This window comes from Macaca mulatta, chromosome 10, assembly GCF_049350105.2.
Source record: "Macaca mulatta isolate MMU2019108-1 chromosome 10, T2T-MMU8v2.0, whole genome shotgun sequence".
Classification (NCBI taxonomy): domain Eukaryota; kingdom Metazoa; phylum Chordata; class Mammalia; order Primates; family Cercopithecidae; genus Macaca; species Macaca mulatta.
The window spans coordinates 11,713,073-11,738,390 of NC_133415.1; the positions used below are offsets into that span (position 1 = coordinate 11,713,073).

The 25,318-nt window shown below is 41.1% G+C and overlaps 1 protein-coding gene and 1 long non-coding RNA gene across 2 annotated transcripts in view; one reads left to right on the top strand and one right to left on the bottom strand.

Moving 5' to 3' along the window:
* The window catches only part of ENTHD1 (ENTH domain containing 1), a 148,571-nt gene that overhangs the window by 69,555 nt on the left and 53,698 nt on the right, over positions 1 to 25,318 (top strand). The gene's annotated exons all lie outside the window — the stretch shown is intronic.
* LOC144331683 (uncharacterized) overlaps positions 13,665 to 25,318 on the bottom strand; it is an 84,475-nt gene continuing 72,821 nt past the window's right edge. The window contains exon 3 of the long non-coding RNA XR_013399051.1: positions 13,665 to 14,533. This is a non-coding gene — a long non-coding RNA (uncharacterized LOC144331683). The remainder of the gene's footprint in view (positions 14,534 to 25,318) is intronic.

The following is a 25,318-nucleotide window of genomic DNA, read 5'->3' on the forward strand; positions in this document are numbered from 1 at the left end:
TCCATAGTTTTTCCTTTTTCAGAACGTCATATAGTTGGAATCAGATGGTATGTATGATTTTTAGATTTTTTTTTTACTTGGTAATTAACACTCTGGGTTCCTCCATGTCTTTTCATGGCTTGATAGCTCTTTTCTTTTCTTTGTTTTTTTTTTTTTTTTTTTTAACAGAGTCTCACTCTGTCTCTCAGGCTGGAGTACAGTGGTGCGATCTCAGCTCACTGCAACCTCCACCTCCCAGGTTCAAGCGATTCTCCTGCCTCCCTGCCTCAGCCTCTCAAGTAGCTGGGACCACAGGCGCGTGCCACCATGCCTGGTTAATTTTTGTATTTTTAGTAGAGTCGGGGTTTCACTGTGTTAGCCAAGATGGTCTCAATCTCCTGACCTTGTGATCCACCTGCCTCAGCCTCCCAAAGTGCTGGGGATTACAGGCGTGAGCCACCGCACTGAGCTGATAGCGCTTTTCTTTTTAGTGCTGAATAGAATGTACCACAGTTTATCCATTCACCTATTGAAGGATATCTTGGTTGCAGTTTTGGCAGTTATGAATAAAGCTGCTTTAAACATCTGTGGCAGGTTTTTGTATGGACAGAAGTTTTCCCTCCTAACATTTTAATACAAGTGAAATTGAGTATAAATGAGCATAAGAAGCAATCCTAAAGAGGAAAAAGTCAAAAACATGTAGCCAGAGCAGGGATCCCACCATTTTACTTGACTGGGATCCATCTTAATCAGAGGGGCTTTTTCTATTTTTAAGTCGTTCATTTCTACAATCTTTCCTTTACAGTAGTCTCAGAGGTATCTTGCTAAAATGCAGATCTTAGCATTTCACTTCCCAGCTTAAAAGCTTTCAACAGTTCTCCACTGGCAATAGGATAAGTCTAATTTTTAAAATAGTACCATACAAGTACTTTTCATAGTCTGGTCCCAGCCAGACTATGGGCTTCATCACCTAAAACTGCCAGTACTCACAGTGCCCTGTGACATTCCATTACTTGTCTTCTCTTTAGAATGTCTTTGTTCCAGTTACTTTGACTGTGTAACACATTGCACTGAAACTTCGTGGCATAATCATTTATTCTGTTCAAGGATTCTCGGATCAGGAATTAGGATAGAGCACAGTGGGGATGGCTTGTCTCTGTTCCATGATGCATATCTAGCCTTAGCCAGGGAGCACAAATGCTGGGGCAGGAATCATCTGAAGGCTTGCTCACTCACGTGTCCAGCAGTTGGTGCTGGTTGTCAGCTGGAGGCCTCAGTTCCTCCCCACATGAGCCTCTTCATGTGGTTTTTCCGTGTAGGCTAGTTTGGGCTTCCTGACAGCATCGTGGCTGTGTTTCAAGGATGAGTATTTTATGAAAGAAAGGACCAGACAGAAGTTGAATAATCTCAGAAGTCATGCTGTAATACTTCCACCTCATTCTGTTCATCAAGGCAATGACAAAGCCCTGTCCAAGTTTAAGGGGGTGGGGACATAGACCCTCCCCAACCTCTCCATGGAGGAGTGTCAATGTCATATCGAAAGAAAAGCATATTGGATGAGACATATGTTGGTATAGTCATCTTTGGAAAATATAATCTGCCACAATCTTCCATCAAATTATAAATCCTTGACAAAATCCTATTTGAATAGCCAGGCCCAGTGAAAATGTCACAACTGCTACAAAATCTTTCTGCTTGCTAAACTGGTTTCTCCTTTCACTATGTTCCCAGAGGACTTTGCCCATTCCCCTGTTATACAGTCTATAATTTTGTATATTAATTGTTTTATAAATATTTATTTTAAAATTATATAAGTAAATATACTCTTAATTTTTAAAAATTCAAATATAAAGTCAAAACCTCTCTTGACTGTCCCTTACCCCAACACAGTCCCCTCCCCAGAGTGAACTATTACCAGTTTGGTGATTATCTCCGATACCTTTGTCTGTGTATTACATACATACATGTACCTTTAGAAATATATATAATTGACTTTGTTTTAAAACATTATTCTGCATTTTTCTGAAGCCTTTTTTTAACTTAAGAATATCACTTGGCTGTCCTTCAGTGTATGTCAATATGTAGAGATTTGCCATATTTTTAAAAACTACTGCAATCCTGGCTATCATAGCTTATTCCCTTGCTGATGACATTTTGATGTTTTTCACTGTTACAAATAATGCTTCAGTGAATAAGCTTGTGCACATATGTGAATGTTTCTTTAGGGTGTGCTCCTAGAAATGGATTCTCTGGGTCATAATTTGTGCCCATTTTCATCGTAATTCATACAGCCAAACAGCCCTTCAGAATATCAGTATCAATTCACACCCTGGTTTGCAGCCTGTTCACCACACCCTCACCAACACGTGATGTTTTCAAGCCTTATGTTTTTATCACTTGGGTAAAAAGTTGCATTACATAGTAGGTATAATTTGCATATATCCACATATTGAGTAGATATTTCTATTTCCTCTTCTATGGATTACCTGTTTTTTAACCTATTTTTTCTTTTGGATTTTTTTTTCATTTAAATTGATTTTATAGCTATATATATATATATATATATATATATATATATACACACACACACACATATCTGATTCTTTCTCTGCTATTTATGTTGCAAATATCTTTCAACCTGTGAATTGTCTTTCAACTTTCTTAATGGTGTCTTTGTAGAAGTTTTATGTTTTATTTAGTCATATTTATTCCTCTTCTTCTTCATAGCTTTTGGTTTTTGTGTTTTTAAGGTGGCTTTTCTTATACCAAGTTTATAGAACATATTCACCCATATTTTATTTTAATTTTTCTGTAATCCATGTGCATTTAAAGTATTTGCGAATGGTTTTAGATAAGGGCAATGGGCAGCCAGTTGTCTCAACATTTATTGACTAGTCTATTTTTCTCTACTGTTTTGAAATGACTCTTTAACCTGCACTAAATAGTATCTGTTTAACAAGTCAATTCTATTCCATTGGTTCACTTTTCTTGTTCTGGTCTGTTTAATTTTTTTGCAACAACTATAACAGCGTACCATAGTGTTAATGTATACTCTTTTATTTAACCAGTGGTCATTTAGGTTATTTCTGTATTTTTACTTTTATAAACAATGATGAAATGGCATTATTTTCCCCTCCCAAATAAAATAGGCTTGCTTTATATTTTTCCCTGATTTGACACAGATTCTAAAATACATTATTCTGAATTTCTCTTGGTAAATTCTGTCCAGTTCACTAACTTATCCTGTCAACAGATGGTTCTAATTTCCATGTTATGATTTTGGCAACTTCAGCTCAAGACAAAAATAAAGTAGGAAAGTTATTGTGGTACAGAATCCTCAGTTCTTCTCCTTTTCTCCCTTGCCTTTGCCCTCCATAGGCATGCGGTGATCTGCTGTTCACACTCTGGCCTGCAGCAGAGAGGAGGTCTTACTCCCTCACACCCCCACCAGCACTAGGGACTTGCCTCACTGACTTACTCCTTTCCTTACCTCCAGAGGAACCTCTCTTTACTCATTATTCCTTGCTTTTCTTTATAGTTTTACTACATGTTTATACTCTAAGCAACATATATTTCGTTTCACAGGCTCTTGAACTTTACATAAGTAGAGTCATTATGAATTTATTTTTCTGTGACTTTTATCATTCAATATCATTTCTTGATTCACCTATTTTCACCGCTGTATAGTATTTCATTGTATGTTTATATTATAATGCATTTGTTTATTCTACTGTGGAATACTATCCTCATTATGTGTCAAGTTCTTGTATTGTAAATAATGCTGTTTCTACGTTTGTATATTTGTACACGATTCCTGGTTCTCATGGACAGGAGTTTCTCTAGGGCATATATTTGGAAGCAAAATTGCCATACAATTCAATATGAACGTCTTCAAATTTGCTAGGTAATGCCAGATTGTTTTCCAAAGTTCTAGTTGCAGTTGCTGTGTGTCCTCACTAATTTTTCCCCTAGAAAAATCCAGTCTAATGGGTGGGTATCATTTGTTCTAAAATATTTATCATTGTTTTTGTTTTTGTTTGTTTGTTTTTGAGACAGTTTCACTCTTGTCGCGCAGGCTGGAGTGCAATGGCACGATCTCGGCTCACTGCAACCTCCACCTCCCAGATTCAAGCGACTCTCTTGCCTCAGCCTCCTAAGTAGCTGGGATTACAGGCACCCACCACCACACCCTACTAATTTTTGTGTTTTTTGTAGAAACGAGGTTTCACCATGCTGGCCGGGCTGGTCTCAAACTCCTGACCTCAGGTGATCCACCCACCTCAGCTGGGATTACAGGCATGAGCCCCTGCACCCGGTCTTAAAATGTATTTCTTATAATGAAATTTAGCATATTTTCATATGTCAACACATTTCATAGGTATGACTCATCCACGTTTCCTCATCTGACACGTCTGTTCATGTCTGTTGGTCATTCTTCAGTTTGGTTGTCTTTTTCTTAATGGATTTGTCGGAGTTCTTTATTCTGGAGCCTAAGTATCATATCTCATAAACGTTTTTCCAGTTTGTGACTTGTCTTTACACTTTGTATGGAGTTTTTGAATAACAGAAGTTCTGAATTTTAATGAGGTAGAATTTTTTTTCTTTATGGTTTGTACTTTTTGTATGTATCTTGTGTTATTTTAAGAAATTCTTATCTCAAGACTATAAAGATAATTCTATATAGACTAACATTTTCTTATAGTTTGCTTCCCACAATTAAATATTTAATGCAGCTGGAATTAATTTTGGTATATGATTGAGGTAGAAGTCCAATTTTACCTCTAAATGGATAGCCAGCTGTCCCAGAATCATTTATTGAAAAGTCGGTCCCTTCCCAAGTGAACTGCAATGCCATCTGTAACCTAAAGTAGATTTACATATGTGCATGGAACTGTTTATAGCCTCCCTATTCTGCTCCATCAGTGATATGGCCAACCCAGCCCTGATAAATAGTTTTAATCACGTCACTTTTGTAACAATTCTTGATGACTTTTCTTTCATCAGGAATGTTTTGGCTTCCCCCCCGCCGCCCACCCGGAGACAAGGTCTCACTCTGTCGCCCATGCTGGAATGCAGTGGCACAACTGCAGTTCACTGCAGCCTCAACTTCCTGGGCTCAGGTGATTCTCCCACCTCAGCCTCCCAAGTAGCTGGGACTACAGGCTCACACCACCACACTTGGTTAAGTTTTTTTTTTTTTTTTTTTTGTAGAGATGGGATTTTGCCATGTTGCCTAGGCTGGTCTCAAACTCCTGGACTCAAGGGATCTGCCTGTCTCAGCCTCCCAAAGTGGTGGGATTAGTTTGGGCTATTTTTGACCCTTTGCTTTCACACACGAAAGTTTGTCAAGTTTCTTGAATAAAACCTGTTGGAGTTTTAATTGGCTCTACATTGAATCTTTAAGTCAATTCAGAGAAGTGACATTTTTATGATATCCAATCATTCTATTCATTTAATTCTTCCTTAATGTGTTTTTTTATAGTTTTTCACACAGGTTCTGTTTATCTTTTGATAGGCTTAGTCCGAGGTACTTTGATAGGCTTAGTCCGAGGTACTTAGTCCGAGGTACTTAGTCCAAGGTACTTTGATAGGCTTAGTCCGAGGTAATGTATTTTCATTGCTACTGTAAAATGTGTCATTTTATAAATTGCATTTTCTGTTTGTTGATGAAAATGAATGGAATTAATTTTTGTATATTGATTTTGTATCCAGCAGATCTGCTTAATTCTTACCAGTTTTCCCAGTTTATCTGTAGATTCTTCTGGGTTTCTTATGTTGAAAGTCATTTAATCTATAAATAGTAATGAACTTATTTCTTAATTTTCAAGCCATACACTTTGTATTTTGTTTTCTTACCATACCATGCTAGGTGAAATGACTTATACAGTGCTGAATGAAAGTGTGATCATGGACTTCCTAGACTTAAAGAGAATGATTTAAACATTTTGTCATCAAGATAGAGGTTTAACTCATGTTTTTGCAGATCTCTGTTCCGTAACAGTTTTGTCTTGACTATACGTTGAGTTTCTCCATTTTTAGCATTTATATTGGTAGTTACAGGTTTTTCTCCTTTAGGCTGTTAATTTCATAAATTAGTTGATTTCCAGATATTAAAATAAGCTTGAATTCCTGGAATAAGCTGAATTTGGCCATGATATATTATCTTTGATATATATTACTGGATTTGATTTGCTAATATTTTATTCAGGAGTTTTGCATCTATATGAGTAAATTAGCTAGGGTTGTTTTTTCTAAAATTCTCTTTGTCATATTCTGATTCTAAGGTCATGTTACACTCACAAAAAGAGTTGGAATGTATTTGCTCGTTTTTATACTCTGGACTAGTTTGTGTAGGGTTGTTCGTAAGGTGCTGTGAAAATAAATAAGGTGTTGTGTAAGTGCACGGGCAGTGGTGCTTGCAGAGGGCTTCTGGACGGGAAGGCAAAGCTACACCCACAATGTGTCTCTCCCTGTGAAGACAAAGCACTGGGCCAGGCGCGGTATCTCACACCTGTAATCCCAGCACTTTGGGAGGCCGAGATGGGCGGATCATGAGGTCAGGAGATCGAGACCATCCTGGCTAACACGGTGAAACCCCGTCTCTACTAAAAAAATACAAAAAAACTAGCCGGGCGAGGTGGCAGGCGCCTGTAGTCCCAGCTACTCGGGAGGCTGAGGCAGGAGAATGGTGTAAACCCCGGAGGTGGAGCTTGCAGTGAGCTGAGATCCAGCCACTGCACTCCAGCCTGGGCGACAGAGCGAGACTCCATCTCAAAAAAAAAAAAAAAAAAAAAAAAAAAAAAAAAAAAAAAAAAAAAAAGACCAGCCTGGCCAACACGGTGAAACCCCACCTCTACTAAAAACACAAAAATTAGCCAGGCATAGTGGTGCACACCTGTAATCCCAGGTACTCGGGAGGCTGAGGTGGGAGGATTGCTTGAGCCTGGGAGGCGGAGGTTGCAGTGAGCCAAGATTGTGTCACTGCACTGCAGCCTGAGCGACAGAGCAAGACTCCATCTCAAAAAGGAAAAAAAAAAAAAAAAAAGAAGACGACAAAGGGGTCCAATGTAATCAACCTGCCACCTGGTAACTGGCTGTTTTCCCTGCTAGTGATGTAGCATCAGCTGCCACTCCAGGCATTTTGGATGCTCCGCATCTGTGGTAGTCAGGTCTCCTTGGTGAGGAGCAGTCATGCTGTTGAGCCCCTGCCTGTTGAGGTCATCCTTGCTACATGGCCTGCTGAACAACCACTGGAATGACTAGGAAAGAAGATTATTATTGACAGCCACTAAGTTGAGCACTTTTCCCACCTGATTTTTGAGGACCTCTTCCACAGTGAACGTCCCCTGGCAAGCATTTATAGTGACATAAATATCTTCGCATTGTGCGCACATCCTGAAAGGTCAATCCAGATGCCTCCTTGTTACTCTTTCTGAGTCCCTGGCCAGCACCCACTGGATATCTTGTCTTCCAGGATGTCCTGTGTGAAGATGTGCTGTTTCCAGTGCTGTTGACTAAGAGGATTCTCCTGCGGTCTTTCAGGAGCACTTCTGAGTGGGGCTGTAGTTTAGCAGTTACCCACTTCTGGGTAGCGCTGGCATGCTTGACGTATTAGCAATCCTGGCTGATTTCATGTTTAAACCAATCCTATACTTACCCCTTTTGAATGACAATAGAGAATTATCCATGAAGCTCTAGGTGTAGGTTGAGGGAGAGGCAGTGAAGGAGTGGGATCATGCTCCATGGAGTATGAGCCACCTGCTCGCATTGTTTACATGGGCTTCAGGACTGATTTCATCTATGTCATTTATTTTATTTTTATTTTTATTTTTTTAAGAGATGGAGTCTCACTCTGTCGCCCAGGCTGGAGTCCAGTGGCGCAATCTCGGCTCACTGCAAGCTCCACCTCCCGAGTTTAAGCCATTCTCCTGCCTCAGCCTCCTGAGTAGCTGGGACTACAGGCGCCCGCCACCACGCCCAGCTAATTTTTTATATTTTTAGCAGAGACGAGGTTTCACCGTGTTAGCCAGGATGGTCTCGATCTCCTGACCTCGTGATCCGCCCGCCTCGGCCTCCCAAAGTGCTGGGATTACAGGTGTGAGCCACTGCGCCCAGCTCTCATCTGTGTCATTTTGATTTGACAGTGGAATGCTACTGCATACATCCAGTTTCATCTTCTATGGATCAGGTAACACCCATAACATGAGTTGACATAGTCACTTGGTATCCTGTGGTCAAGCATTCAGTCTTTATCAGGGTGCAGTAGCAAGCCAAGTGTTGTTTTTTAGGTGGATAATAATTGTAGGCAGAAGAAGGCATGACCTTTCTCCAAAACCCTAGCGGTCCACTCCTAGAGGTCTGCTCTGTGATATTCCTACTGCTGCCTGTCAGAGGCTCCACTGATCACCTGTCTGCCTCAGGCATTTCCCTTACCATTGGTTCTGCTAAGTTATATGATCCAGGTGTTGGGGCAGCTTATCCAGAGCCCTGGACCTGCTGCAGGGCCTTTTGTTTGCTTTGGTCCTCACTCAAAACTGGCAGGAAATAGACAGAGCAGCATACCCATGGCCTCCAAAGTTCAGAGAGGCCCATGATTATCATGTTTCTTTCCTTATGTTGGGCATTTCAGATGCAATAACATGTCTCTGACTTTAGAGGGGATATCCTGACATGCTCCAGACCAGCGGATACTCTAAAAACATCACAGATGTGGCATTCCCTTGATCTTTCCCAGGATTTATTGGCCACCTCCTACATACATGTAGCATCAAGAGTGCTTGCCACTTCTTGCATTAGTCCAGTTAGCACTGTGTCATCAGTGTGATAGCCAGTGTGATGTTCTGTGGGACAGACCTCAAGAAATTTAAGGTCCCTCTTGCCTCTATTGAAGGACATAGCAGAGTTGACACAACCGTGAGGCAAGACAGTAAAGACAGTATACTGTGGTTCCTGTCACATGAAGGCTAACTGATTCTCATTATCTTTAATAGGGATTTTAGGAAAGTTTCTAGGTTGACACCTATATATTGGATGTCAGGGGCTGTGATTTGCCCTAGTAAAGAGCCCACAACTGGAACTATAGCTATGCTTGGTACCATCACCTGATTATATTTGCAATAATCTACAGTCATCCTCGACAGTCCATGTGGCTTTTCAGGAAAACAGGCAAGTTATACTGGAATGTGGTAAAAATCACTACCCCTACAACTTTGAAATCTTTGATGGTGGCACTAATTTCTGTAATTTCCCCAGAAAGATTTTTAGAGGGGAGGTGATATAATTATAGCGGTTCTGCCCGGTCTCTCTAATACCCTAATAACTTGAACTCCATGGTGGTGGAAGCAGTGGGGAGGATTCTGCAGGTTACTAAGCAGGTCTATTCTCACCATACATTCTGAGACCATGGAAATAACTAGAGGTAGGTCTGTGGTTTAACTGGATTCGGTGTGAGGTAGCTCCTAGGCCAAGACTTCCCATGTGTCACCTGGTTTCTGTAAGTTCCCCCTCTGACCAGTAGACTACAGTGGCATTGTTGGATCTCCAGAAATTAGTGTCAGTTCAGAGCCAATATCAAATAAGTACTTATCTAACTAAGTACCATCATTGTTGTGAATAGCTTCAGGTACCTCTAGGGAAGGCTTAGGGGAAGATTTACTATACACACCTGTGGCTACATTGCAGGATTAGTTCTCAAAGGGCTCAGACCTTCCCCTCAAGAGGTTCTTGCTCTGTGAACTGGCCTAGATTTAGGAGCTGAATAAGAGGCCATGAATCCCCTATAATGACAGTAGTTAGGTTTCCTATTTATATTAAGTTCACTTAGTAGGCTGCCTATCTATTTTCCATAGGTCCTGTGCTTCATTAACCACCACCACACATCCTGAAAGTAAGAAAAAAACCAAAAAACCAAAAAACAGAAAACTGATACCATGGCATCCCTGTGGTTTACTATGATTATTGTGCCTAGCTCGTCTCCAAGAGTTAAGCACTGCTATTTGCTTTTACTGCTCCAGGACCCCAGTACTCCCAGTGAGATCAGGAAACCCAGTTCCATTGCACCATCCCTGTTATCCCTGGTCATCTCAGCCTACAGATGACAACCACTACAGAGCTCTTTAGAGTTGCTGGTGCCCCATTAAGGTATGCTTTTTAAATGCCTTAGTGAAAGGAGTGTCCTCCAAGGCAATTAAAAGGTGGCTGAGCAAATTGTATGTAATAGATCCATCCTGACAGTCCCATCTCACAGAGTTTTAAAGCTCCCTCTCCAGTGTGCCAGAGCAGTGCCCTTTTTCTGAGTCCTACACACATGGCACATTCTCACACTCTCGTTCTTTTCACATCCTGTTAAGATGTTACAGTCTCAGGGAGGCTTTCCTGGACATTTTATTCAAAATCAACACCTTCTCACTGCCAGTGGTGCTCCTCCCTCTTCCCTGCACATTCACTCTCTAGCGCTTATCAGCATCTGACTTACTGTGTAACTACGTGTCTAACTGATTTAGGAAGGAATAGTGTGACCCAGGAGTCCCCAGACCACTCTCTGATATCCTAGTGAATCTACCACTAGCACAGCACTGACTTTGGACTGTGTTCTTTGGCCACATCTAGATATGTAGACTGCTTTGCAAGCCATTGCATACAGTTTTTTTGTGTTGTTCATAAATTGGATGCATTTACAATGTCCTCCATTTTGGGAGAAATTGCTGCTTGCCTTCACATTTCCTTAAAAGTGTCTTTATATCAATCATCAGAGCATTGCAAAGTGTGCCTCAAATTATAGAACTGACTGTAGAAATTCGAGAGGGTATCAACATAGTAAATGTGTATTATGTGGTTGACATTAAGACATCCAATTAAAACCTTTTTAAACTTAATTTCCCCCCTCTTTTTTACTTTAAAAATATGGGAAAGCATGATTCATGCATGAAAAACAGAGATAAATGAGACTACTAAAGGCTTTCATTGATATGAATGAAAAAATAAAACAAAGCCACAGTTGCAGAAGAAGTCAATTAAAAGACCAGAAGGGTGGTAAGTACATGTAAACATGCCATCTTTTCTTTATCTGCAGTGGCCACCTTTTTCATTATTGTGATGATTAAAAGAATATTAAGAGACATTGACTTTTGAACTATTTATGAATTTTAGGTCAAGAAGCCATCCAACCTAAACTCTTTTTCCCATTACTAATGAGTGTATGTATTATAACAATGTCATACAACCCCTTTGGCAGTTCAAATTAGGAGAACGAAGACTAATCTAAACTGACAGATTCTTGATTAAAATAACCATGACTTCTCAAGTGTATAAGTTCCAAGTTGACTTTTTATTAGAATGAAACAGCTGTATATTTCTTTCAAAGGGTAAGTTATTCATCCCACAGAAATTTACTAAATGCCTACTATGCACTAAGCACTGTGCTAACTGCTAGGCAGTCAATGGTGAACAAGTTCCTGCCTTTATGCAGCTTCCAGTTTAATGGCTTAACAGACCTAATCAAACAAATGAGGTATCAGAATAGGGAGAGGACACAAACATGTATAGGAGGGCACCCAACCCTGCTTTAGGACGGCAGGGGGCGCTTTCTGGAGAAAGTGATGTCTAAGCTGGTACCAGAGGGATGGGTGATGATAGTAGCAGTAGCCAACACTCATGTTGTGTGTGCTGGGTATACTTTTAAATGTTCAAGCTCATTTAATCTTCATAACAATCTTATGAGACAGATGAAGAAAGTCCACAAAGAGATTTTTTTAAACTTGCCCTCAGTCACAGAACTAGGAAGTGGCAGGGTCAGCATTTAGACCAAGCTGCTGGTGTAACCCCAGAGCCTACGCTGATGTTTCAAACCTTTTGACTGTGACCCACAGTGAGAAATGCCTTTTATGTCATGACCCGGTACATACACACACACATACACACACATCCCTATACAAGAGCTTCACAGTTTCACAAAACAATGTTTATTGACAGTGTGCTCTGATCTATCTTAGTCATTTTACTTTTTTAAAAAAATTAGATGTGACCCACAGAATTTATTTCACAACCCACTAATTGGTCACAACCCACAGTTTGAAAAACAGTTCACTACACTATTTTGCCTACTACACAGAATGAGCCAAACCAAGTGAGGAGAGAAGAGAATCTCAGGCAGCATGAACAGTGTGTGAGAGGCTGGGGTGGGAGGAACAGGAGGAAGGGGCAAGAGAGACTTGGCCAGTTCAAAGAACGGAAGGAAGTTTAGCAGAGCCTTAGGATGAGGTGGATGGCAGGAGAGGCCTGGAAGAGGTGAGCAAGGTCTTATCTGTAAAGCTGACCATATTGTTTCCCAGCCTTTGGGCTAGTATCAGGTGTGGAAGAGGTGGCCATATGTTTATTGTTCAGCCAGGCCACTTTAGAGAGTGAAAGTGAACAATTATGCCAGGATAACAGATGTAAACCTGGAGCTTCCCTGGCAAAGTGGCACGTAGGATAAGCCATGTTGAGAAGTTTTTATTGTGTCCAAAAAACAATGGGGAGCCTTTGACGTGTTTTAAGCAAGGACATGATACAGCCAGATCCTTGCTGCAGGAAGATGACTGAATGCATTGTAAAGAAAAGATTGGAGGTGAGCAAGTTAGGGAAGCAATCAGGGGTCAAAACAGAATTAGAGACTTAGGATATTTCTAAAATGAAACTCTGATCAGTCAGAATTCCGAGAAGCTCCCTTAGGATAAAGTCCTAACACCTTAGCATGGCAGGTAAGCTCCTTCCCACATTGGCCTCTGCTCACCTCTGCAGCTTCACTTTTAACCTCCTTTCTTCCCCCAGCCTCTGCTGTTCCAGCTTTATATACTGAACTGCTTCCCCCAAACACCATACTCTCTCAAGCTGTGCACGCTTCTCAGCAGGGAAAACCCTCCCCTTGCCTCCGTCCTCCATTCCTATTCATTTGTCTGAATCTTGCTCATTCTTGGGGTTTAGCTAAGATGTCACTTTTGCCAGGAAGCCTTCCCTGGCATTCTGAAGGCAGGGGCTATTATTCTCCTCCTCTAGGCTCTGAAGACACCCTGTGCCTGCCTCAGATCTGGTGCCGATTCTGCTGGGTTGTCCTTGCCTATTATTTCCCCCACCATCAAACCAATGCACCTGTAATTTTTTGAGAACAAGGGCTGTGTCTTGTTCATCATTCTAGTTTCTGCCTCTAATCTAGAGCTTAGTACATAGTAAGTGCCCCATTAAATGTCTGTTAGCTGAATAAGTATCACTGGAAATGCCCTTCAGTTGAAAAAGCCATCCTCTCAGTGCTTTTTGTATTTTTTGCATATACTTTAGAAGTGTCTTCAAAGCAGATTCATCATGGCTTTTTAAAAGAAGAGCAGCATGACCAGCACACTGGGAGTCCTCTAAGCTCACCAGCGAGGTTCCCTACTAGCAGAGCTCTCTTTTGAAATTTTGTAGAACTTCCCTCATCCTAGTTGACACTTGATTGTTACATTAGCTAAAGAGAGTCTATTGAAAAGGAGGAAGTGCTCAAAACACATAGAATTTTAAATAATGTTTAAGGAAATAGGGAATGCATGTGGACATTGGCACTGGCCCAGATATTATTTATTTAGGTTTTCCTTTCATATCACTTCAAGTCTGATCTGAAGCCAGGATCTGTCTGTGGTGTGGCAGGAACCCAGATATGTAGCATTGATTTCCCCTGAGTTTCTAGATGTTGGGGTATTCACTGAAGTTAGTAGGTTGCAGAGGTCTACAAGTGAATGAGGAAAGGCTGGGGGGCAGAGAACAGGCTGAGGGGCTGTCTTAGTGGTGACTTAGAAGAGGTGGGTAGAGAAAGGACAGAGGGCCATCTGGCAACTGGAAGAGCCCCCCAAAGGCAAGATGGCATCTTATTCATGCTTAGTTGTGGACACCATACTTTCAAGCCATGATCTCAAGTGTGCCCAAAGGAGTAGCTATAGTTCTGTAATTCAGAAAACAAAACAAAACAAAACAAATCCTTAAATTTCCTGTGGCAGAAAATACAACCTTGCTTATTCTGTTTTCTTAGTCACTTCCATCTTAAACTCAGTCAATTCAGGATTTCCTGTTTTCTCCCTCTTGCTCTTGAGAATGACCTCAAAGTTCTGCGGACCTGCTTGGCATCATAATTCTGGGGATGGGGGAAATATCTGGTCCCTGGGTTGTTGGGCATCTCTTCACACTGACTTCTGCTGAGGGGAAGTTGATCCCATTGTTTTTCATTGTCCAGCTGTGTTTCTGCCCACATTCATTGATATCTTAGCAGCACTGCCCTGCTTAGCACAGTTAAGCCATGCACTCTGTATCCTCCGTGTCCCCAACCTGAAGCCCTTTCACTTCTGCCACCCTCGCTCAGCTAATTCTCTAATGCGTAAGAACTGCTAGTCTCTCACACATCTCACATAGTAAGGGATTTTGAGTGGCTGATGCAGATATTCCCTTCACACCCTCCCAGTTTCTACTTCTGTTCTGCGTTTTCCATCCTTCAGCTGTGAGGTGAAGAGGGTTGAGGGAATTCTGAAGTGTTTCTCACTTTTTCAGGCTCCACCTAGGAAACAAATAGAAATCTTCTTCACCCTCAGAATGAAAGCAGAATGAGAGGGGGAATTTTTCTCTATTTTTTTCACAGAACACTCAGTACCTAGAATAGTGGCTAGCCAATATTAGGTGCTCAGGAAATACTTGTTGGATAGATGGATGACCAGCCCCTCCCTGGTCTCCGCAGCTCCCAAGACTTAGCCCTTGACAGGCTCAAGATGCAAGGCCTCCCTCGCCAGGGACATCCTTGGTGCCCTTGCCAGGATCTGACTCTTGCTGCAGATCTCTACCCTCAGAGGATTCTCAGTCTGGGCTAGAAGCTTAGATGGAGGGGTGGGCATGAGGGGAGCCAGTATACTTCCCAAATCTTTATCTGTTATATATGAATCTGGCTTTTGTTTGTTTGATTTTAAGTCTTTCATCTCTGGACACATCATGTGCCTTCCCCTTGGGCAATGGTGGCTTCATCTTTAGGAACCTGTGCTTGGGGAAGGGCCTTGGGGATTCAGTGACATGTGGATTTGTGGGGAGGGAGACTATGTCTGTTAATCCTCCAATTGTTATCCTTTCACCTTTGTACACCCAGTTCCTAACGCAGTGCCCAGTACATAGTAGACTTTGAATTAATTTTTGTTGAACTGAATATTGGATGAATCAGAAACTGGTAATGTATCGAAGAGAAAAGAGCAAAAGTTTGGGGAAGTCCTGAGGTTAAAGAGGAAAATGGAATATACAGAAGTGCTCAGGGTTATCAATTTTTTTTTTTTTTTTTTTTTTTTTGAGACAGAGTCTTTGTCACCCAGGCTGAGTGCAGTAACACGAACACAGCTCACTGCAGCCTCGAACTCCCAGGCTTAAGTGATCCTCCCACCTCAGCCTCCCAAGTAACTGGGACTAGAGGCATGTGCCACCTCGCCTAGCTAATTCCTTAATTTTTTGTAGAGACAGGGTCTCGCTATGTCGCCCAGACTGGTCTTGAACTCTTGGACAGTCCTTCCTCCCACTTTAGCCTCCCAAAGTGCTAGAATGACAGGCATGAACCACTTCACTCAGCCTTTTGTTTTTTGTTTTGTTTTACTTTTTTCTTTTTTTTTTTTTTTTTTTTTTTTTCTTTTTTTTTGAGACAGAGTCTCGCTGTGTCACCTGGGCTAGAGTCAAGTGGCATGATCACAGGTCACTGCTGCCTCAACCTTTCAGGTTCAAGGGATCTTCTTGCCTCAGTCTTCTGAGTAGCTGGGACTACAGACACATCCCACTATGCCCAGCTAATGTTTTTCTATTTTTTGTAAAGATAGGGTCTCACTATGTTGTTTACACTGGTCTCAAACTTCTGGGCTCAAGTGACCCTCCTGCCTCAGCCTCTCAAAGTGCTAGGATTACAGGCACAAGCCACTGCACCTGACCAGACCATTGATTCTTTGTTGAAACACTTCTATTCAATAAAGCCATATAATTTGTTAATAAAGCCATTTGTTAATTTTGATACTGATGAGAAGAATTGCTATTATATTTATTGATTGGCAATATAGTAGGTGATCTCTAGACCCTAACTTAGTAAATTAACACCCTAAATTAGAGTCAAAACCCAGACACTGTTCAACTTGCTGTAAGCATCAAGTGAAGCATGGTTATCAAGCATCCAGGTGTTAATTGTAAAATAGTAAAATTCCGGAAGGGAAGATTGAGAAATTATATTTTAATTTAGCAGATACTTAATAAGTTTCTGTCAGGCACTATAGTCAGCACGGATTTATGGCAGTAAACATGGCAGACTCTGCCTTCAAGGAACTTCTGTTCTAGTGAAGATAGATAATAAACAAAATAATTATAGATTGTAACATGTGCTATGAAGGAAATAAACAAGGAGCTTCATGAAGCAATGATGGGAGCAACATCTTTAGTTAGAGTAGTCAGAGAAAGCCTTTATGCAGAGATGTTATGAGCTGAGACGAGAAGGATGAAGAAGGCTGGAAAGGAACATTCCAAGCAGAGGGAAGAGCAAATTCAGAGACTCCATTATGGAGAAAAGGTTAGTTTGCTTCTAGAACTGCAAGGAGACCAGTGTGGCTAGAATTAGCAAATGAGGGGATGGAGGTGTGAGAGATCAGAGAAAGACAGGCAGGGGCCACGGCATGTGGGCAGTGGAAGTCCTGTGGGGGGATTTAGACTGTTCCGAAGACAGCAGGAACATAAGAAGCAGAGGAGTGATAGAATCTGATTTATATTTATTTAAACATAAATTGGGGAGGATAAATTAGGGATGGGGGAGGAAGGGAGAGCAGAAGCAGAAAGATAAGGAAGAAGCTATATTGACTATCCAGGTGACCATGACCGAGGACAGAGGCACTGGCAATGGAAGAAAGTGGGCAGATTTGAGATAGACTTTGGAGTTTGGCCCTCAGGATTTCCTCATGACTGATCGTCAGAATGATGGAAAGAAAGATGGCTCTTAGTATTCTGCCTCTGAGAAGTGAGTGTGTGATGGCGCTCTGTTGGGGATCAGAGAACAATACCCCAAAGCATGGTGCTTGGGTATGCCGAGTATTTTGAACTGAGGGACATCGGAAGAGCCTCAGAAGCAAAGGCTCTCCTTGCTCTTCTCTTGCCCTTCTTTCTTCTGTTTCCCTTTCTCTCTCAAGGCAGGCCATAGAAACGAGAATTCCTCTTCCCCAAGGTGGGTCATAGAAACTAGAAATACTACTTGAACCTTCCCCTGCCTTTCTGTGTAGGAACTGGCTAAAAAGAAATTCTCTGACCTATCTTGCCTGATAATAGGTCATAAGACCCTCATTCCAGAGGGGTCCTGCCCTGTACTGGGGAGGAAAGAGTGCCACACAGAGAGACCAAAAAAATCTGAACAAACAGGCCTTGCTGACTTTCCCCACTCGGACTATTAGCATCAGATCATTCCCTTTTGTCCAATCACAAATCTACACGGCTGTTCATTCTTCATCGAACCTAAGCATAAAAACAGACAGTTTTCTCTGAGTCTTGAGTCTTTATCTCTGGAGACTCCCATGTCGTATAAAATTGTGATTAAATAAATCTGTTATACTTTCCTCTTGTTAACATGTTTTTGTTACAGGAGTGCTGGCCATGACCCTTATGATGGGGAAGAAGGGTATCACACCTTTTTCACCCCTATAGTTAGTTCTATTTACTGAGAAGGGGAGGATGGGGGAGATAATAGGTTTTGGGGATATATGAAGAGCTACATTTTAGATGTGCTGTTACATTTGAGGTGGCTATGAAAAACCCATTTAAAATCCTTCATTTACTCTTCTGGGAATATTAAACATCAATGCACTAAAATAATTAAATCCGAACTTAGATGATTGTTTTTCCTGTTTCTTTAATATGGCTCTCCTTCCTTGAAAAAACAAATATAAAACCATGTTAACTGTGCTTTCTGGATGATGGTTGTATGTCTACTATGCAATTTAGAAATCTGAACCTTTCATTACTATTTAAAAAAACACACACAACAAACCTTGAATGTAGGTCATTAACAAACATGCCCAATCCCTTACTGAAATTCTGGGAGAAATCTAGTAGTCAGTCATTGCCCTTGTTTCTGATTACAGCTCAACATGTTTAAGCTACAGCTTCATTCTTCCTGAAGTTAGCAGTTTTAACAAAATGTAGTCATCTTCTTCTTTATATTACTACCTTCCGTACAACAGAATATGATGCTTTAGAGGACTAGGCAAAGTAGACAATGAATAAGCTTGTTTCTGATGGGTTGATTAGGCGCATAAAAATGTTTTTTCCTTTCTAAATATTTTGTAGTATCTCTTTGTATGAGTGTGTGTGTCTGTAAGTGTGTAATATGATAGCATTATTGTACAACAAAGCCACTCTATAAGTGCCTTAGAGAGTTTTGCAACAGATGTTTCTTTTGTATTGTTGGATCCACATGCAATGTGGCCTTAAGACAGATAATAAGCAAAGGACTACAGCAATTACAAATCTTGATAAGCAAAGGGTTACAGCAATTACTACAGCAGTTACAGAGATCAGCTGTGGCTCTTGCCAAGGTCAAATGTTTAGAATAAATACAGATTTAAAAGGTGTTTTGCTTCCTTGTAAGAATTTGACTCATTTAACTTAGAAAAGAAAAACCTAGGAGTGCTTTGTGGTTAGTAATGATAATTACCATTGCTTTGCTACCTATGAACTTGGAACAGCTTAATTATTCAGAAATAATCACTCAATTGTGATAAGTCTATGGTAGTCATATCTTAACTGTCATCTGTCTCCATACTTTGGGCCCTTATCATCCCCTGCCTGGGCTGTTATAATACCTTTGTTAGTGACCTCCTCAGTCTCAGCCTCACTCCTATCTATCTGATCATGTCACTTCCTCTTCAAACAGCCTTTAATGGCGTTTCATTGTCTCCAGGGTAAAAAGTATACTACTGATTCCTTACATTTTCAGCAGTGTGGTGGACTAGACAACCTCAAGGTTCTCATGCCATTAGAAAAACAAACCTAGATTCTGGATGAAAGATCTTTTAATGCATTGTTGGGTCCATAGGAGCTAAAGGAAATCTCTAAGGGCAAAACAGAACAAAAATTGCACAAACCAAATAAACCCAAAGCTGAAACCTGATTGGAGCAGGGAACTATGAATGTAAATGAATCCAAAGGCAGGTTTCCCTGAAGGCAAATGCTATATCAGTAACAAATCAGAAAACTAAGCCTTGAACCAGTAGCAAGGGAGGAAGGGTGGGCCTCAGACTTTTGCATGAAGTTGGAACATTCAAGGAGGCTAAACTGACTCTAGTTCCCAGGCTCCTGAGAAAAACACAGATCCTTTCTGGAGGAAAGCATGCCTAGGTTAGACACCCAGGATTCTCACAGATTAATCTCAGACTGACATGATTGGAAGTTGCCAAAATAATAAGAGAATAGAGAGGGGCTTCAAAATGGCTGCCTAAAGGCATCTAGCACTCATCTCTTCCACAAAGAAGAACCAAAATAGTAAGTAAATAATCACACTTCACATAGAGCGTCTAAATGAAAGCACTGGAATTCAACAGAGAAATGACAGGAAACACCTGAGGCACAGGAGCAGAGGGAAGCAAGGCAGCCATCTTGGCCAGGATTGGCTGGGAGCTTGGAGAGGCTCCCCAGTATGGAAATAAGTGAGAAATCCTCATGGTCTAGTGTGGACTCCTGTAACCTTAGCTACAGGAGAACTCCTCAACCTTGTGGCCCCCAGACTAGCATAGGGAATTGCCTAGAGACTGTGCAACAGATTGCTGCAGAGAGGGAGCTCGTGCTGGCTCCCACACGTTCCCTAAGTCCTAAGCAGCTGTAGCACAGTGCCAGTTTCAGAGCCCAGCCCCCACCAGACTACATCCTGCCCTGGGGCCTAACAGCCCCTGCATCTGCACATCCTGGGAGTTCCACTGACATCCTCCAACCCCCGTCTACCCAGAAGGTTGCAGCAGCGTGCCACTGGTTGGACCCAGCAGAGTGACAGGGTCCCCAGTGATAGAGACAGGAGATAGCCGAATGCCGCACAGGTCATTGTACACAGGGGGCTTGCCTAAAAATGCCCACAGTGAAAAATTCTGTCCCTTAACACATGCACAGTAAGGGAAGCAAATCAATGTGGAGTGGCTCAGACTAAGAGCTTGAATGTACACTGGAAGAATGGGCTGGAGCCACCAGGAGTTCATGCCTTATGCTGCGGGAGAGCCTAGCCTCTTCAGCTTATGTGTGGTGGCCTGGTATTCAGTTTTTTGAGGTGGAAAACCTGTGTGTAGGACCCCTCATTTTTATTGAGACTTTTCTTTTCACTTCATAAATTCCACCCTCCTCACCTTTCAATGTGTCTGTGTGCCTACTTTTTCCTGGTTGTGAGACAAGAACCTGGATTTTAGCTGAACTAAGGAGCAAAAAATCCTGCATTGCCACCACTCAAGCACACAGTGTCCAGCAGCCTGGGGGAATGGAGGTGCACTAGGGAGGCTGCCCATGGGACAAAAGGAGCCAAAGTGCATGCTCCTTGGAGCCTGAGAACTACCTGCCTATGGCTGAAACCACTGTGAGCACACCCTCCCCTCCCTCTAATTGCGGCAGGGCCGAAGCACACTTGTGCACATACTAAGGACAGGCTCCCACCATCCACTGCCACCACTGCTGTAGCCACCTGAGAATTCCACTGCAGGGAGTCTGGAGACCACCCCACTCTGCCCACTACAGCCAGTGCCTGAGTATAAAACCAGAGGGCCTAAGGACAAGCCTGCCTGGCCTAGCACCACTGCCCTCCAGGGCCCAGACACACCACCTAGGGACCTGGGGATTATCCTGCCTTGTCCATCGTAGCTGGCATCTGTGCATTCCCTCTGGGGGCTTGAGGATGAGCCCACCTAGCCTGCCACTACCACCACAGCCAGCACATGCTACTTAGAGTCCTTGGGAGTGGACTGCCCACTGCATCATAGCTACTGCTAACATCAGTACATACTGCTTTGGAGATCAAGGGTTGTCCCACCACTGCTACTGCCATCACACACTGCCCAGGGGACAGAGGACTCGCCCATCCATCCAGCTCACCACTGCCACTGCTGGCTCCAGAACAAGCCACCTGGAACCCCAAGAATAGGCCTGTTTGGACCTGCTTCCATTAGTGCCTGTTTCTACTGCCCAGGGGCCCAAGGACAGGCACCCTCAGCCTGTTGTTGCCACTGCTGGGGCCCAAGGACTGGCTGACTTGACATTCCTGTCCCCAGAAAAACTCACCACAGTCCCCTACTAACAACCACAGCCTAAGCCACTGAGGAAATCACAGACACCACCGATGCTGTGTATAGCCAAAGAAATAATATGGAGACTACACTACTGCATGCACTCAGAATCAAAGCTAACATATCCTTCCCAACCAACACCATAGATACATCCTCAGAGAGAAGTCTTCCCCTACAAAAGCCAATCCAAAAAATTACACCAAATGTGCAGATATCAGTGTAAGGACACAAACATGAAAAAAGGAAATATGACACCTCCAGAGGAACAATAATTCTCCAGCAGTAGATTCTATTGAAAAAAAAATCATGAAATGCCAGAAAAAGAATTCAAAATAATAGTGTTAAAGAGGCTCAGTGAGGTACAAGAAAATGCTTAACAATACAAATACATCAGAAAAACAATTCAGGATATAAATGAGAAATTTACCAGAGACAGATATTATAAAGAACCAAACTGAAATCCTAGAACTGAAAAATCCAATGAATAAAATAAAAAAAAATTATCAAAGAGCTTCAGCAATAGACTAGAGCAAGCAGAAGAAACAATTTAGAAGCATGAAGACAGGTCTTTTGAAATAACCCCAGCAGACACACTCAAAAAAACTATAATAAAGGATTTAAAAAAAGAACAAACAAAACCTATGTGTCATATGGGACACTATAAAGCAAACAAATATACACATCTGGGATGTTCAAGAAGGTGAAGAGACCAAAGGCATAGAAAACCTATTTAACAGAATAATAGCTGAAAACTTTCTAAGTCTATTAAGAGATTTAGACATCCAGATATAGGAAGCTCAGAAATTCACAAATAGATACAACCCCAAAGGGTCTTCTCCATGACACATTATAACCAAACTGTCAAACATCAAAAACGAAGAGAATTCTAAAAACAAGAGCAAAGCATCTAGTCACATATAAGGGTACTCCTATCAGGCCAACAGCTGATTTATCACCAGAAACTTTACAGACAAGGAGAGATTGGGTTGATATATTCAAAGTCCTGAAATAAAAGAAAAAAAAATTTTCCAGCCAAGAATACTATACCCAACAAAGTTATCCTTCATAAATGAAGGAGAATTAGTCTTTCACAAACAAGCAGAAACTGAGGGAATTCATCACCACTGGATCATTCCTACAAGAAGTACTTAAGGGAGTCCCACACCTGGAAGCAAAAGGTTGATTTTTACCATCATGAAAACACATGAAAGTATAAAACCCACTGGTAGAAAAGTCACACAAATGAGATCGAGAAAGGACTCAAATGTTACCACTGCAGAAAACCACCCAACTACAGTGATAAACAATGAGAGAAAGGAACAAAGGATAACAAAACAACCAGAAAACAATTAACAAAAAGACAGAAATAAGTTCTCACATTATCAATAATAACTTTGAAGGTAAAGGAATTAAATTTTCCACTTAAATGATATAGACTGAATGAGTGGATGTTTTAAAACCCCAAAACCAACTATATGCTGCCTATGATAAACTCACTTTACCTGTAAAGACATATAGATTTAAGGGGTTGGGAAAAGATATTTCATGCAGGTGGAAACCAAAACTGAGCAGGAATAGCTATACTTATATAAGATAGAACAGACTTTAAGTCAAAAACAGTAAAAAGACACAAGGTCATGATATAATGATAAAGGAATTAATTGAGCAAGAGAATATAACCATTCTAAATACATATGTACCCAACACCAGAGTACCCAGATATATAAAGCAAATATTATTAAATCTAAAAGGAGAGATAGGCTCCAATATAGTTGGAGATTTTAACACCTCCTGCTCTCAGGATTAGACAGATCATCTAGACAGAAAATCAAAAAGAAACATTGTATTTTAACTACACTTTAGACTAAATGGACCTAACAGACATCTATAGAACATTTTATCCAACAGCTGCAGGATACACAGTCTTCTTATCATCATGTGGAACATTCTCTAGAATAGAACAGATAATAGGCCACAAACATACCGCAACATATTTTTAAAAATCAAAATTGTAGTAAATGTTTGTTCAGACCGCAATAGAATAAAACTAGAAATCAATAACAAACTTTAGAAACTATACAAATACATGGAATTTAAACAACATGCTCCTGAATGACCACTAAATGAATGAAGATATTAAGAAGGAAGTTTAAAACTTTCCTGACACAAATGAAAATAGAAATACAATATACCAGCCAGGCACGGTGGCTCATGCCTATAGTCCAGCACTTTGGGAAGCCAAAGTAGAGGATTGCTTGAGCCTAGGAGTTTGAGATCAGTCTGGAGGTTGAGGCTGCAGTGAGCCATGTTCACGCCATTGCACTCTGGCCTGAACAACAGAGCAAGACCCTGTCTCAAAAACAAAAAAGGAAAGAAAAAGGTGAGGAAGAAAGAAAGGAAGAAAGAAAAGAAGGAAGAAAGGAAGGAAGGAAGGAAGGAAGGAAGGAAGGAAGGAAGGAAGGAAGGAAGGAAGGAAGGAAGGTAGAGAAATAGAGCATAGCAAAATTAATGGGACACAGCAAAAGGAGTAGTAAGAGGGAAGTTTATCGCAGTAAACACCTATATAAATAAAGTAAAAATACTTCAAACAATCTAACAACATACCTCAAGGAACTAGAAAAGGAAGAACAAACCCAAAATTAGAAGAAGGAAAGAAATAATAAAGATCAGGGCAGAACTAAATGAAATAGAGACTAAAAAATACAAAACATCAATAAAATGAGAAGTTGGTTCTTTGAAAAGATAAACAAAACCAATAAACTGCTAGCTAGACTAAATAAGAAAAAAAAAGAAGACCCAAATAACATCAGAAATGAAAAAGGAGACATAACAACTGAGACCACAGAACTAAAAGAGATCACCAGAGACTATTATGAACAACTACATGCTGATAAATTGGAAAACCTAGAGGAAATGGCTAAATTCCTGGACATTTACAACCTAATAAGATTGAATCAGGAAGAAGTAGAAAATATGAACAGACTGATAATGAGTAACAATACTGAATCAGTAATAAAAAGTCTTACAGTTAGGCACAGTGTCTCACGCCTGTAATCCCAGCACTCTAGGAGGCTGAGTTGGAGGATCACTTGAGCCCAGGAGTTTGAGACCAGCCTGGGCAAGATAACAAGATCCTGTCTCTTAAACAAAACAAACAAACAAAAAAAATTAGCCAGGCATGGTGGCATGTGCCTGTGGTCCCAACTACTTAGGAGGCTGAAATGGGAGGATTGTTTGAGCCCAGAAGGTCAAGGCTATAGTGAGCTATGATCACACCACTGCACTCCAGCCTGGGTGACAAAATGAGACCTTGTCTCAAAAAGAAAAAAACAAAACAAAACAAAACAAAACAAAAACCTTCTAATAAAGAAAAGCCCAGGACCAGATGACTTCACTGCCAAATTCTACCAAACTTTTAAAGAGCTAACACTAGTTCTCCTCTATTCAAAAAAATTCAAGATGGGGGAATTCTCCCTAACTCATTCTAGGAGACAAGCATTACCATGATACTAAAACCAGAGAATGACACAACAAAAAGAAAACTACAGGCTAATATACCTGATGAACATAGTTGTAAAAATTCTCAACAAAATACTAGCAAACGGAATCCAACAGCACATCAAAAAGACAATATAGCATGATCAAGTAGAATTTATCCCAGGGATGCAAGTGTGATTCAATATATGCAAATCAATAAATGTGCTACATCACATCAATGGAATGAAGCACAAAAGCCATATTATTATCTCAATAGATGTCGAAAAAGCATTGGATAAAATCCAACAACCCTTCATGATAAAAAACTCTCAACAAACTAGGCACAGAAGGAATATACCCCAACATAAGAAAGGCCATATATGACACAGCCAACATCATACTGGATGGGGAAAAGGTGAAAGCCTTTCCTCTAAGAACTGGAACAAGAAAAGGATGCCACTTTTACTGCTCCTATTCAACATAGTACTGGAAGTCCTAGCCAAAGCAATCAACCAAAAGAAAGAAATAAAAGGCATTCAAATTGGAAAAGAAGTGAAATC